At 41.7% G+C, this 14,580-nt stretch overlaps 1 protein-coding gene across 4 annotated transcripts in view; it reads right to left on the bottom strand.

Annotated features, from left to right (window-relative positions):
- Positions 1–10,700, bottom strand: part of Grip84 (Gamma-tubulin ring protein 84) — a 176,122-nt gene extending 165,422 nt beyond the window's left edge. For 2 of the 4 annotated variants that reach the window (XM_070096997.1, XM_070096999.1), the window contains exon 1: positions 10,556–10,700. The gene's annotated coding sequence lies outside the window, so the exon portion shown is untranslated. The remainder of the gene's footprint in view (positions 1–10,555) is intronic. The other 2 variants (XM_070096998.1, XM_070097000.1) reach the window with 2 other exon arrangements.
- Between the last annotated feature and the right edge of the window lie 3,880 nt (positions 10,701–14,580).

Genomic DNA, 14,580 nt, shown 5'->3' with positions numbered 1-14,580 from the left:
CAGTTGACGTGTATTGGACGCATAGCATGATTTTACTTCTGAACTTTGGTAAAAATCAAACATTTCTGCTAATTGAGCTCAATTTCAAGGTACTTTTCATTGTAAAACCAGTCAAAATCATCTCAATTTCTGTAATATGTCTTCCATTCTATAAAATGAGACCAGGAAAACTAGAATACAACAATAAATACCATACGAAAATACAGTGCAAAGTCGCTGTTTTAATCCAAAAACACGGTTAAAGTTTTTTTTCCTCATTACGCACTGTGTGCTGCAGGATTTTTTTTATACCGTGCACACTGACCACATAGACCCATTCTTTCATATGTAGGCCTGCCAGCTTTCTCTCATTAGATCTGTGGGCGCTAGAAATTAGGCGTACTAGTACGTCATAAACCCTGGTGCGTAAGCTGTACTAGTATGGCCGAAACCCTGAAAGGGTTATGGAGTACATGGCGGCTGAAAAATTAAAACCCCAACAAGTGTTTAATTGTGACGAAACAGGCCTGTTTTGGAAGAAAATGCCAAACAGGACCTACATTACTCAGGAGGAAAAGACACTCCCAGGACACAAAGCCTATGAAAGACAGGCTCATTCTAATGCTGTGTAGTAATGCTAGCGGGGATTGCAAAGTGAAGCCTTTACTCGTGTATCATTCTGAAACTCCTAGTGTGTTCATGAAAAACAGTATCGTCAAGACTTAATTGTGTGTGATGTGGAGAGCAAACAGTAAGGCATGGGTCACTAGAGACATGTTTACTGACTAGTTCTATGACATGTTTGGCCCCACTGTGAAACAGTACCTCCTGAAAAATAAACTGGACCTCAAGTGCCTCCTGGTATTAGACAATGCTCCTGCTCATCCTCATGACTTGTAAGAGCAAATTGCGGGGGAGTTGAGCTTCATCAAAGTGAAGTTCTTGCCTCCTAATACCACTCCTGTCCTCCAGCCCATGGACTAGCAGGTCATTTCAAATTTCAAAAAACTGTACACCAAAGCAATGTTTCAAAAGTGCTTTGAAGTGACCTCAGACACTGAAATGACCCTATGAGAGTTTTGGAAAGATCACTTCAGTATCCTCAGTTGCATAAACCTTATAGGTAAAGCTTGGGAGGGAGTGACTTGCAGGACTTTGAACTCTGCTTGGAGAAAACTGTGGCCACAATATGCACAAGGGAGAGATTTTGAAGGGTTTGGGGCTGACCTTAAAGAGCCTATGCCAGCTGTGGAATCTACTGTGGCATTGAGGAAGTCCATGGGGTTGGAGGTTAGTGGCAAGGATGTGGAAGAGTTGGTGGAGGATGATGATGAAGAGCTAACCACTACAGAGCTGCAAGAGCTTCAGGTGCAATAGCAACAGACCCAAGCTCAGGGATTTCCTTCAGAGGTGGAGGAAGAGAGACGGGGGAAGTTGCCTTTGTCGAAGATTAAGGAAATGTGTACAATGTTTACAAAGGTGCAAGCATTTATGGATGAATATTATCCTGACACAGCTGTTGCAAGCCGTATTGGCAACTTGGACAATGACACATATTTTGCGCGACAGGGGTCCAGTGACTCTCAAGCTGGTCCTAGTAGCATTAAAAAACAAAGAAGGGAGGTAACCCCAGAAAAGGACTTGTTACCTGAAGTCTTTATGGAAGGGGATTCCCCTTCCAAACAATAGAACATCTGCATCATCTGCCCTCTTACCATCTCATCACTCATCAACAATTCCACAATTAAGGTAAGTGTCATTTCAGTAATATTTATTGTGCATGTATCATTATGTTCTGTGTAGGAAAATGTATATTTCAAGTGAAGAAAAAAATTTTCATAGTTTTGGGTGTCTGGAACGGATTAATTGGATTTCCATTATTTCTTAAGGGGAAAATTAATTCGGTTAAAAGCTAAATCAGTTAAAGCCTAGCTCTCTGGAATGGATTAAAGGCATTAACTGAGGGTCCACTGTATTTACATGTCCCACTTATGTTTCTAGAACTCCACGATTGTATGATACTCCATGAAGCATGAATTCATACAGAGTGCTACCCCACACTGGTGACATATGTATCGTGTGTCCTTCCGCTGTTGTGGTCGTTTTGTGGTGGTAGCACACACAACACACTTTTTCTGGGAATGCTTCTTCTTTGAGGTAGGTGGTATTGGTACCAGGTAGTGACAGTTAGGGATGATTCAGTCTTGCACTTTCCCTACTGGCTGTGATTGTGGTTGGGGGACAGACTGTGGTGTGACAGGTCGCTGTTGAGGAGCAGCTACAGGTGTGGTACCATACTTTTTTACTATCTGTTTTACAACATTCAGGGAGAATTTTGCAAAACATTGTCGTTTTCCAGTCTTTATTTCGTACATATTGAATGCATTGAGCACTGCAATGTCTACAAGGTAGAAAAACAATTTTATATACCACTTGCGACTCCTACGCTCACAGTCAACGAACCCTATCATCGTGTCACATTTGTCAACTAGTCGCATATTATTCGTATAGTCGACAACAGCAGCTGGCTTGACAATACATTCATTGGTCTCCCTGTTCACTTTGTCTGTTTGTACCATCTCGTTTCTGTGGATGGTTGACAGCAATGTCACGTTCCATTTGTCATGCCACGTCAGTGCCATGATATCATTGGCATGAAACGCTTCTTGCACTGCACCTTCAACACTGCCTCCACTGAACCTTGGCATATGTTTTCTATTCTTTCTCACTGTTCCACATATATCAGTATTGTTCACACATAGGAAATCAGCGAGCATAGGGTTTGTATACCATTTGTCTGTGAACAATGTATGGCCCTTGCCAAGGTATGGTTCCATCATTTTTCGAACTTCACTAGAAATGCCCAACATGCGCCCGGTATCGTCGAGTGTGTTTTTCCTGGTGTATACAGTGGAACCTCAAACATCGAACGTATCACATATCGAACATTTCGAAAATAGGACCATTTTTTCGGACAAACTGTGTCCCTATTATCGAATGCGCCCCTATTTTCAGACCGCCGGGTACGGGACCTGTCTGCCACCCGCTCTGTCCATGTCCCCACGCAGGCGCCGTGAGCAGTCTAGCTTTGTTTATGCTTGAGTGAACACTAACCTGCGCTCTCATTCATGCATTTTACGATTATTTCGTTGTGTTTAGTGCTTGTGGGACTGTGAAATCAGCTGCCATGGGCCCAAAGAAACTTGCTAGTGGTGCCCCTGTGGTAAAGAAAGTGAGAAACACCATAGATGTGAAGAAGGAAATAATACAGAAGTATGAGAGTGGTGTGAGACTTGTTGAGCTTGCCAGGATGTATGGGAAAAACAAGTCCACCATCGGTTCTATCCTGTCAAAGAAAGAACAAATCATGGAAGCTGATGTTGCGAAAGGTGTTAATATAGGGAGTGGATGAGGTGCCTTCTTCAAAGATTAAGGAGATTTGTGCCAAGTGGAATGATGTCCAAATGTTTGTGCATAAGTACCACCCTGAGCAAGCTGAAACAAGCCATCTTTGCAACAAGTTCAGTGACAGAACCATGTCCCATTTTAGGGAAATGTTAAAGAGGTGCCAAAAACAGAGGACTGTGGACAGTTATTTTGTGAGACAGGGGTCTAGTGACTCTCAAGCTGGTCCTAGTGGCATTAAAAGACAGAGAAGGGAAGTAACCCCAGAGAGGGCTTTACCTGAAGTCCTCATGGAGGGGGATTCTCCTTACAAACACTAATCCCAACTCCCTCTCTCCTCCTCCCTATCTTCCAGATGCCATCACCAATCTTCAATAAAGGTAAGTAAAAATGTTATTTTATATGTATTACTATACATAATTAAAAACTATAGTATTTGTTGTATGTAAAACTGTATTTAATCTCTATAAAATTTATTTTTTGTGTGAATATTTTTGGGTTTCTGGAGCGGATTAATTGTATTTCCATTATTTCTTATGGGAAATATTGCTTCAAATTTCAGACTTTTCGAATTTAGAACTAGCTCCTGGAATGGATTAAGTTCGATTTTTGAGGTTCCACTGTACAATGACATCCAACACAAGACCACTCTCACAGTCACACATAGCAAAAAGTTTTATACCAAAGCAATGACGTTTGCTCGGTACATGTATATATTGCTTGAATGATAGTCATCCCTTGAACAGAATCAAGGACTCGTCAACAATAATGTTCTTGAAGGGATAAACGTAGGCACTGAATTTATGCTTCATATAGATAAACACTTCCCGAATTTTGTATAGAGAGTCATTTCTGTTGGGCCTATTCCTGTCTGAGAAGTGCAACATTCGTAGTAACAGAGTGAATCTGTTGCAGGGAAGGAGGTCACGGAAGACAGGAGTACTGATTAAGTAGTCTGTGGCCCAGTAGTTACGTATATTGTTCTTATAGGCATGTGGCATAAGCATAACAGTGGCAAGGAATAAATGCATTTCAGCGACTGTTATCTTTCCATCTACGCAGCCGTGATGATTCCCCAACCTCTGCTGTATTGTCCATTATATAGTGGTAATAATTGTTCGTCTGGGTCACTATCAAGTTCATTATAGGCTCGTCAAAGTATAACTGGAAAAAGTCTAACTCTGTAGACTCATTTGTTATGGGACATTCTGGCATGATGCCACTTCCACTCACATCAAAATCAAAAGGCTGTAGCACGGATATACTTTGTGTCCAGTTCTTCTCAGTCACATGGTGCAGGGTGGACCTCTGGCATGGGGCATGGGGGAACAGGAGGGGGGACAGGAGTGGAGGCAGCACGTGGTTGAGGGGATGCCGGGCAGTCCTTTGTCTGTCCACCCACCGCGCCATGTGGTCCAGGCACCGTGCCACCCACCACTACTTCCTCCATCCCCGCATATTCACCTTCATGATCACTTTCATTATCAGTGGCCGGGGTTTTGGATCGTGACCTGCCATAACCCTTGCCGCCGACTGCAAATGGCACACTGCCTGAACGTAGGCGACGATGCCTAAAAGTACGCTTACTGGTGAATAATGATCACTATCACTAGACGAATCCTCTAATGGCATAAAATCAGTCTCATCGTCACTTACACCACTTTCACTATCACTAAAACACTGGGAAAATGATAGTTTCCTCTTGCGTAGTTGCCTATGGGTAACACTGGCCACTCCAGAGGTGCTTGGCCCAGGGTTTTGTGTGGCCACACTGGCCACCCCAGAAGTGCTTGGCCTAGGGTCTGGTGTGGCTACACTGGCCACCCCAGAAGTGCTTGGCCTAGGGTCTGATGTAGCCACACTGGCCACCCTAGAAGTGATGGGCTGAGGGTCATCTTGGTTATCGTCAATATTTTCACTATTTCCTTGATTATTAATTACCTGGAGAGAGTTTCGGGGGTCAATGCCCCCGCGGCCCAGTCTGTGACCAGGCCTCCTGGTGGATCAGCGCCTGATCAACCAGGCTGTTGCTGCTGGCTGCACGCAAACCAACGTACGAGCCACAGCCCGGCTGATCAGGAACTGACTTTAGGTGCTTGTCCAGTGCCAGCTTGAAGACTGCCAGGGGTCTGTTGGTAATCCCCCTTATGTGTGCTGGGAGGCAGTTGAACAGTCTCGGGCCCCTGACACTTATTGTATGGTCTCTTAACGTGCTAGTGACACCCCTGCTTTTCATTGGGGGGATGGTGCATCGTCTGCCAAGTCTTTTGCTTTCGTAGTGAGTGATTTTCGTGTGCAAATTCGGTACTAGTCCCTCTAGGATTTTCCAGGTGTATATAATCATGTATCTCTCCCTCCTGCGTTCCAGGGAATACAGGTTTAGAAACCTCAAGCGCTCCCAGTAATTGAGGTGTTTTATCTCCGTTATGCGCGCCGTGAAAGTTCTCTGTACATTTTCTAGGTCGGCAATTTCACCTGCCTTGAAAGGTGCTGTTAGAGTGCAGCAATATTCCAGCCTAGATAGAACAAGTGACCTGAAGAGTGTCATCATGGGCTTGGCCTCCCTAGTTTTGAAGGTTCTCATTATCCATCCTGTCATTTTTCTAGCAGATGCGATTGATACAATGTTATGGTCCTTGAAGGTGAGATCCTCCGACATAATCACTCCCAGGTCTTTGACGTTGGTGTTTCGCTCTATTTTGTGGCCAGAATTTGTTTTGTACTCTGATGAAGATTTAATTTCCTCATGTTTACCATATCTGAGTAATTGAAATTTCTCATCGTTGAACTTCATATTGTTTTCTGCAGCCCACTGAAAGATTTGGTTGATGTCCGCCTGGAGCCTTGCAGTGTCTGCAATGGAAGACACTGTCATGCAGATTCGGGTGTCATCTGCAAAGGAAGACACGGTGCTGTGGCTGACATCCTTGTCTATGTCGGATATGAGGATGAGGAACAAGATGGGAGCTAGTACTGTGCCTTGTGGAACAGAGCTTTTCACCGTAGCTGCCTCGGACTTTACTCTGTTGACGACTACTCTCTGTGTTCTGTTAGTGAGGAAATTATAGATCCATCGACCGACTTTTCCTGTTATTCCTTTAGCGCGCATTTTGTGCGCTATTACGCCATGGTCACACTTGTCGAAGGCTTTTGCAAAGTCTGTATATATTACATCTGCATTCTTTTTGTCTTCTAGTGCATTTAGGACCTTGTCGTAGTGATCCAGTAGTTGAGACAGACAGGAGCGACCTGTTCTAAACCCATGTTGCCCTGGGTTGTGTAACTGATGGGTTTCTAGATGGGTGGTGATCTTGCTTCTTAGGACCCTTTCAAAGATTTTTATGATATGGGATGTTAGTGCTATTGGTCTGTAGTTCTTTGCTGTTGCTTTACTGCCCCCTTTGTGGAGTGGGGCTATGTCTGTTGTTTTTAGTAACTGAGGGACGACCCCCGTGTCCATGCTCCCTCTCCATAGGATGGAAAAGGCTCGTGATAGGGGCTTCTTGCAGTTCTTGATGAACACAGAGTTCCATGAGTCTGGCCCTGGGGCAGAGTGCATGGGCATGTCATTTATCACCTGTTCGAAGTCATTTGGCGTCAGGATAACATCGGATAGGCTTGTGTTAATCAAATTTTGTGGCTCTCTCATAAAAAATTCATTTTGATCTTCGACTCTCAGTCTGGTTAGCGGCTTGCTAAAAACTGAGTCATATTGGGACTTGAGTAGCTCACTCATTTCCTTGCTGTCATCTGTGTAGGACCCATCTTGTTTAAGTAGGGGCCCAATACTGGGCGTTGTTCTCGATTTTGATTTGGCATAGGAGAAGAAATACTTTGGGTTTCTTTCGATTTCATTTATAGCTTTTAGTTCTTCCTGCGATTCCTGACTCCTAAAGGATTCTTTTAGCTTAAGTTCGATGCTTGCTATTTCTCTGACCAGTGTCTCCCTGCGCATTTCAGATATATTGACCTCTTTTAGCCGCTCTATTATTCTTTTCCGTCGCCTGTAAAGGGAGCGCCTGTCTCTTTCTATTTTACATCTACTCCTCCTTTTTCTTAGAGGAATAAGCCTTGTGCATACATCGAGTGCCACCGAGTTAATCTGTTCTAGGCATAAGTTTGGGTCTGTGTTGCTTAGTATATCTTCCCAGCTTATATCGGTTAGGACTTGGTTTACTTGGTCCCACTTTATGTTTTTGTTATTGAAGTTGAATTTGGTGAATGCTCCCTCGTGACTAGTCTCATTTTGTCGGTCTGGGGCTCCTCGCATACATGTCTGATAGCCACATGTGTCAAATCCACTAAACTGACGTTCTATATCACTTTCCTTGAAAGTGTTAATACGACGAGGCATGAGTGAATCACGAGGATGTGCCATGATGTTGACCCAAGATGGAGCTGAATGCAACTGGTGCTGCCATGCAGTACCCAGGCATCTCCGATTTTTTTCATATGGCGCACATCCATTCTCTTGTGTCTAAGCGACTCAGGCCTAACGTGCCAATTTTGAAGGAATGAAAAATGAAAGTGGGTACCTGACCAGCCAGGCTGTGGCTCGTACATTGGATTGCGTGCAGCCAGCAAAAACAGCCTGGTTGATCAGGCTCTGATCCACCATGAGGCCTGGTCACAGACCGGGCCACGGGGGCGTTGACCCCCGGAACTCTCTCCAGGTAATACGTTTGGGGCAGTAGCGGTAAAAACGTATATATACGTTTGGCCTGTTTACGGGTTAATCAAGAAAAAGTCATAAAAACTGAACCAACAGCTTAACATTCGAGAGTGTGAATGTTATGAAACTGTCAACACTATTAAATGGACAGTCAGGCAGAGTTTTGGATACTTTTATCACATTTCATTCATCAGGATAATTATTATAATCAAATAAAGCCCTAAACCGACAAGGGTCATGCAGCACTGCTCATTCACCAGGAGCTTTGTCAAGGCTTAATTAATCTTGAATAAATTCAGTTCATTGTTTTAACAATGCCCAGATATATCCCGAACTTTTCAAATCATCGATGTCAGTCAGCTATTCAGGTAGTAGGTTCAGTTGCATGCTAAAATTCAGCCACATATTCAACAACATAATCTAGTTTTATTCAACAACACAATTTAGTTTTATTTGGGTTAGGTTAGTATAAGTTTAATTATATTTGTGCTTGTTGATAGCTTTACTAAATTTATTCATGGGAGAACTTTTCATTAGTGCAAAACATCAGAGATTTCTCTTGACCGATCTACTATTTGGAATGCTGGCAAAATGATCACCTGCATTTGACCAATCAGGCAACTCTTACACAAATTATTATATTCATAGGGGTTATAGTGTGTGTCCCATGGCTCAGCGATAATGAACTCAGCTCACAGGCTGAGCGTCCGTGGTTCAATCACCAACAAGGGTGGAACTGTTAGGCAATGTTTCCTTACACCTGCTGCCCCTGTTCACCTAGCAGTAACTGGGTATCTGGGCACTAGGCGACTTGTTTGAGTCTCATCCTGGGGGTGGTAGTATACCTTAGAAAGGGCTGGGGCTCTGAATGAGCTGATGTAAGATAAAGCTCTTATTATCCTATAAAACTGATTTGTGTAAAAAAAAAAAAAAAAAAAAAGCGCACTTAGGAATGGGAAGTAATCAGGTTTCATCTCCAGAAGAGAGAAGAGCCAATATTTCTGATCAAGAGCCCTTTACCTGTCTAGCATGGGTCAAAAGGCCTGCTAGTGTTCCTTTATTCTTGTCTCCATCATTCATTAATGTCTCATTCATCATTACACGAGTCTCATTCATCATTACACGAATCTCATTCATCATTACACGAATGTCTCATTCATCATTACACGAATGTCTTCTTCATCATTACACGAATGTCTCATTCATCATTACACGAATGTCTCATTCATCATTACACAAATGTCTCATTCATCATTACACAAATGTCTCATTCATCATTACACAAATGTCTCATTCATCATTACACAAATGTCTCATTCATCATTACATGAATGTCTCATTCATCATTAAACGAGTCTCATTCATTATTACACAAGTGTTTTATTCATCATTACATGAGTGTTTTATTCATCATTACACGAGTGTTTTATTCATCATTACACGAGTGTTTTATTCATCATTACACGAATGTCTTATTCATCATTACACAAATGTCTCATTCATCATTACACAAATGTCTCATTCATCATTACACAAATGTCTCATTCATCATTACACAAATGTCTCATTCATTACACAAATGTCTCATTCATTACACAAATGTTTCATTCATTACACAAATGTTTCATTCATCATTACACGAGTCTCATTCATTATTACAGAAGTGTTTTATTCATCATTACACGAGTTTTTTATTCATCATTACACGAGTGTTTTATTCATCATTACACAAGTGTTTTATTCATCATTACACGAGTTTTTTATTCATCATTACACGAGTGTTTTATTCATCATTACACGAGTGTTTTATTCATCATTACACGAGTTTTTTATTCATCATTACACGAGTTTTTTATTCATCATTACACGAGTGTTTTATTCATCATTACACAAGTGTTTTATTCATCATTACACGAGTTTTTTATTCATCATTACACGAGTTTTTTATTCATCATTACACGAGTGTTTTATTCATCATTACACGAGTTTTTTATTCATCATTACACGAGTGTTTTATTCATCATTACGTGTTTTATTATTACACAAGTGTTATTCATTATTCATGGAGACCTAATAACCTGATATAGTAAGATAAGTGTCACAGTGTGAGTACTGGGTTATCCTAGGCTGAATTCTACATAATTCATTACATAAAAATCACTGTCAATTATCAAAATTACGTACGATGCTTCAATACAAATTAACATTAATAATATTGAACCTAGGATAACCCACCCAAGTCAAACAAGGACCCCAGTGGAAATAAGTCAGTGTGTCTGACCTCTCTGGGTTATCCTTGGTAATTTTTACATAATATTAACATGTTAAGACAACTGGAGTCATCCAAAAATTGCGTAAAATTGTTCGTAAATAAACTTAGTAAGAAGAGCAGATGCCGACCCAGTGGTGTTACAGCCAGGTAACCACACCCAGCTATATATTCCACATAATTAATACGGTTGGATAAGATGGTCAGTTACTTGTGAAACACTGACTTACCCTTGTTTTGTGCAGTAAAACATTAAGTTATCAGGACCAGCAGACAACTTTACCCGCCATTCTCAACAAAACAACGCCAGTGTTGCCAAGTCTCAGCACATCTTCATGAAGAAGGTACATGCACATCATCTGGGTCTCTTTATCTACTAATAAAAATTACCCGAATATTTCACGTGTGTCTAATGCATCAACGTGTCGGTATTAAATACCAGTGATGTATTGATCCTCAACAACGTGCAACACTGTCGCTTCCCTAACCTATATTTCAGTTCATAAGTGAGGTACAACACATGAAATACAAGTTTTAATCATTAAACAATTAGTAAGTATGGATTATTATTATTATTATAATCAAGGGGGAAGCGCTAAACCCGGAGGATTATACAGCGCCTGGGGGGGGGGGATATGTGGAAGGCATTCAGGCTTAATTCGGGGAACTGGAGCACAGATCCAATTCCCTAAATCAAGAGCCCCTCACCAACATCAAGGAACCTTCCTTGAGGGGAGTAAGTATGGATACATTTATTTTAAAATATACATTAGGTATATCCGAATGGAAAGTGACCAAGAACCCCACTTACACTGTTAGACCTTACTGAATTATCTTGAGTTCTGTTCTATATAAGTTACTATATAAACTATTGAAAATAAATTCGAGTTGTTTATAAGAACGGAATAATTGCTTTGTGCTGCTTGAACGGCTAGTTTATTATGTTCGCCACCAGCCCCTATAGCCTGGTGGCTGAAGCTCTCGCTTCACACGGCGAGGGTCTGGGTTTGATTCCCGGCGAGGGTAGAAACATAAGAACACAAGAAAGAAGGAACACTGCCTCAGGCCTACTGGCCCATGCGAGGAAGGTCTATGTTCCCCATCAGTAAAATGATACCTGGGTGTTAGTCGACTGGTGTGGGTCGTGTGGAAAATACTGTATATATTTTCCAGAAATACAGTAGTTATATGTAAATAGATGGCCATACTGTATTTAAAAGAATTATATTATGGAAAATGGGAAACTGGACCTGCGCCTGTGCAGACAGGAGTCGCCATTGTTTGTTTGAATTGGAGTAACAGACATTGTGTAATGGGAAGAATTTTTTCGTGCTCTAGAGGTTAAAATTGGGCTGACACCTCTCAAATAGGAGACGAAATTGTTGGATGTGCATTCCTGCATAATTTGAGTATCAGGCGACAGGACAGGACAACTCCAGGAACCTCAGATAAGCTGTCTAATTTATGTTAGGTAAGACACATATGCAACAGTTAGACAACTTTATTCCGAAACGTTTCACCTACACAGTAGGCTTCTTCAGTCGAATACAGAAAGTAGGCAGGAACAGTAGAGATGTGAAGACGATGTAATCAGTCCATCACCCTTAAAGTCGTAGAATTTGAGGTTGTCAGTCCCTCGGCCTGGAGAAGTTCAGTTCCATAGTCAGGAACTATGTCTAATTTATGTTTAAATTCTGGCCAGTAAATTTTTCATAAATGTAGGCAAAAGGGGGGGGTCCTGTACATGACACATTAATCTCCAGTCAAATTGGTGAGTGATATTAAGATATTTTCCTTCTGTTATGTAAATGTGTTTATATATAATCATTTTTTAATTTTAATATACAGTCCACAAATTTATATATTTACCAGCATTCTTGGTGTATGTATATTTCATTTATAATTAATAGGTCCAGAGCAACTTGTGGATATGACAGTGGTAGGTATTGAAGGGGGACATTTTTGCGACCTAGGTGTCCCAAATTCCTACTTGTCTATGTAACATTGAGCAGCGCTGTATAGCCTTTGTGACTTAGCGCTTCTTTTTGATTATATTAATAATAATATGTGTGGAAATTTATTTGGTCCAAATAGTTCCACAGCTCAGATCCAGCATGAGCGTCTGGTCGTCTGAGCCGAGCGACCCTTAAACCCTCCCAAACAAGCAAGGCATTCTCTGGTTGGCGGTTGGTAAGCTTATTTAATTTATAGATTTACTCTTCAGGGAAGGAGTAGGTAGGTTTACTGGTAATACACTAATATTAGGTTTACTAAGGCATCTGTAGATAATGATAGAGTAGACCTAAGACCTTAACATAGGTAGGAATAGGCCGATAATGTAGGCAAACATTAGGATAAGTTAGCTAGGGAGAACTGGCAGCCCTAGCTTGAATGGCGGGGCGCAGGTCACAAAGACAGAATAGCGTCCTTCTTACGATAGACTTCGACTGGACAAGACGTGCCGTGAACATCAGGCGGCGCCCCCACGTGTCTTCACATCTGAGACCTGGGGAAATCTGGCAGAGACACCTCGATGTACCGTAGATGATCTCCTCCATCAGCCCATACAGTAAGACGAGATATTCACCTTTTCCAGTAGGATCTGGCCAGTGACTTAGGAGATTGTGGATTGAGTTAACTGAGGGCTCGGCGTGCTACAGAGAGAGTATGCCCAGTAAGTACCAGCGTCTCAGAGTCGTCTGAAGCTAGCGTCTGAGTCTGCATAGTTATACTAGGGGATACATACCCTCTTGGATATAGGAATTTCTGAGGTGCAGGCAGGACACTAATAACGATTGAATGTTGCAGGAATTAATGCTCCCGGTTGCACGTGATTCCCAAGGGGAAGTCCTAGGGGGCTAAAGCTAGGCTTAGGAAGTTGAAGATCAGGATATATGCTGCAACACCAAGTAAGTTAGTCCTTTATACGTGCATGCAGGCGAGGTTTCTTGCAATACCAATCATTTGTGAAAAATCTGTCCTATAAGCCACTTGTGAGGCTGAGGTACCCATCTCAGAGCTCGGTGTCAACAGAGTTTGCCAGGGTAGGCGACTCACTTGGAGGCAGCCCAGACAAAATTTTCACAAAAGTGGTCCTTCGAAAACCGGATGTGGAATAGCTAGGTTAAGCTATCATAGCTAGGCCACAGTTAGGAACCAGTTTTACAGAGTTAGGTTAAGCTATCATAGCTAGGCCACAGTTAGGTTAAGCTATCATAGCTAGGCTACAGTTAAGAACCAGTTTAAAAAAGTTAGGTTTAAGTTAGCACACCTAGGTCAAAGTTACTCAGAGGCTAGGCCAAGCTGACTATACACAGAAGTTGTTATTTGCAGTAATTTACAGGCAGGCCAGGTAGGCTAGAGAAGCTTGTGAATTTAATTATTTACAGTGATTACAAGTAATCCAGAGTAGGAGACTTGTGTGTTAATTACTTACAGTGGATTTGCAAGGTAGCCACAGTTAGGCTAGGCTTGTGCAATATTTACAAAAGGTTATAGTAGCTAGGACAGATTTAACCTAGTTATTATTTACAGGGAGTTATAAAGCCAGGTTTAAGTTATAGCACACTAGCTAGGTTAGGATTTACCTTATCCAACCATCCACGCTAAACAGAGTAAGCTGGGCACAGTTAGGCCAAGCTGTTTACATACATTATTTATTTACTGTTTCACAAGTTGAATTGTTGAATTTGCTTGTGTTAACCAAGTGATTTTAATTTGTATACTGCCCTATTAGTGTGTGATTTTCATTGTCTTTGATTCATGTTAATGTGGGATTTGTGAATTATACCTGAGACTAGGTTAAGTCCTGTAATTATTTGCTGGCATTGTACAGTTAAGTGCTAGGTTAAGCTTTCACATCGATACACATTTTGATTGGGATTTGAGAGCTAACAGTGTACATTTTTGATTCATAGTAGAGTCAATATAACAAAGGGAATTGTTAAGCTTGTTGAGAAGCCTTAAGACTCGTTCATTCTTACCTAACACCGTGACGTGCTGTGGGGTGGACTGGGTAAAGTACAATTAGTGTCACACTCCTCATTAAACTTCGACAATGGCAGATGGGGGTTCAGGAGAGTCTGGTTCAGTGCTAACAAAATTAAAACGATCAGTAGCAGCATACAAAGGGCATCTGAACAGAACGCGTAACAGGTGCAAGGCTACTTGCCAACGCAGTAATGTAGACTGCGATGATTTGCAGAACTGCTTGAAGAGTTTGGGGGAAAAGTGGGAAGCCTATGAACAAGCATTC

This window comes from Cherax quadricarinatus, chromosome 56 (genome assembly GCF_038502225.1).
Source record: "Cherax quadricarinatus isolate ZL_2023a chromosome 56, ASM3850222v1, whole genome shotgun sequence".
In the NCBI taxonomy this organism is placed as follows: domain Eukaryota; kingdom Metazoa; phylum Arthropoda; class Malacostraca; order Decapoda; family Parastacidae; genus Cherax; species Cherax quadricarinatus.
This window is presented reverse-complemented; position numbering and strand designations above follow the sequence as displayed.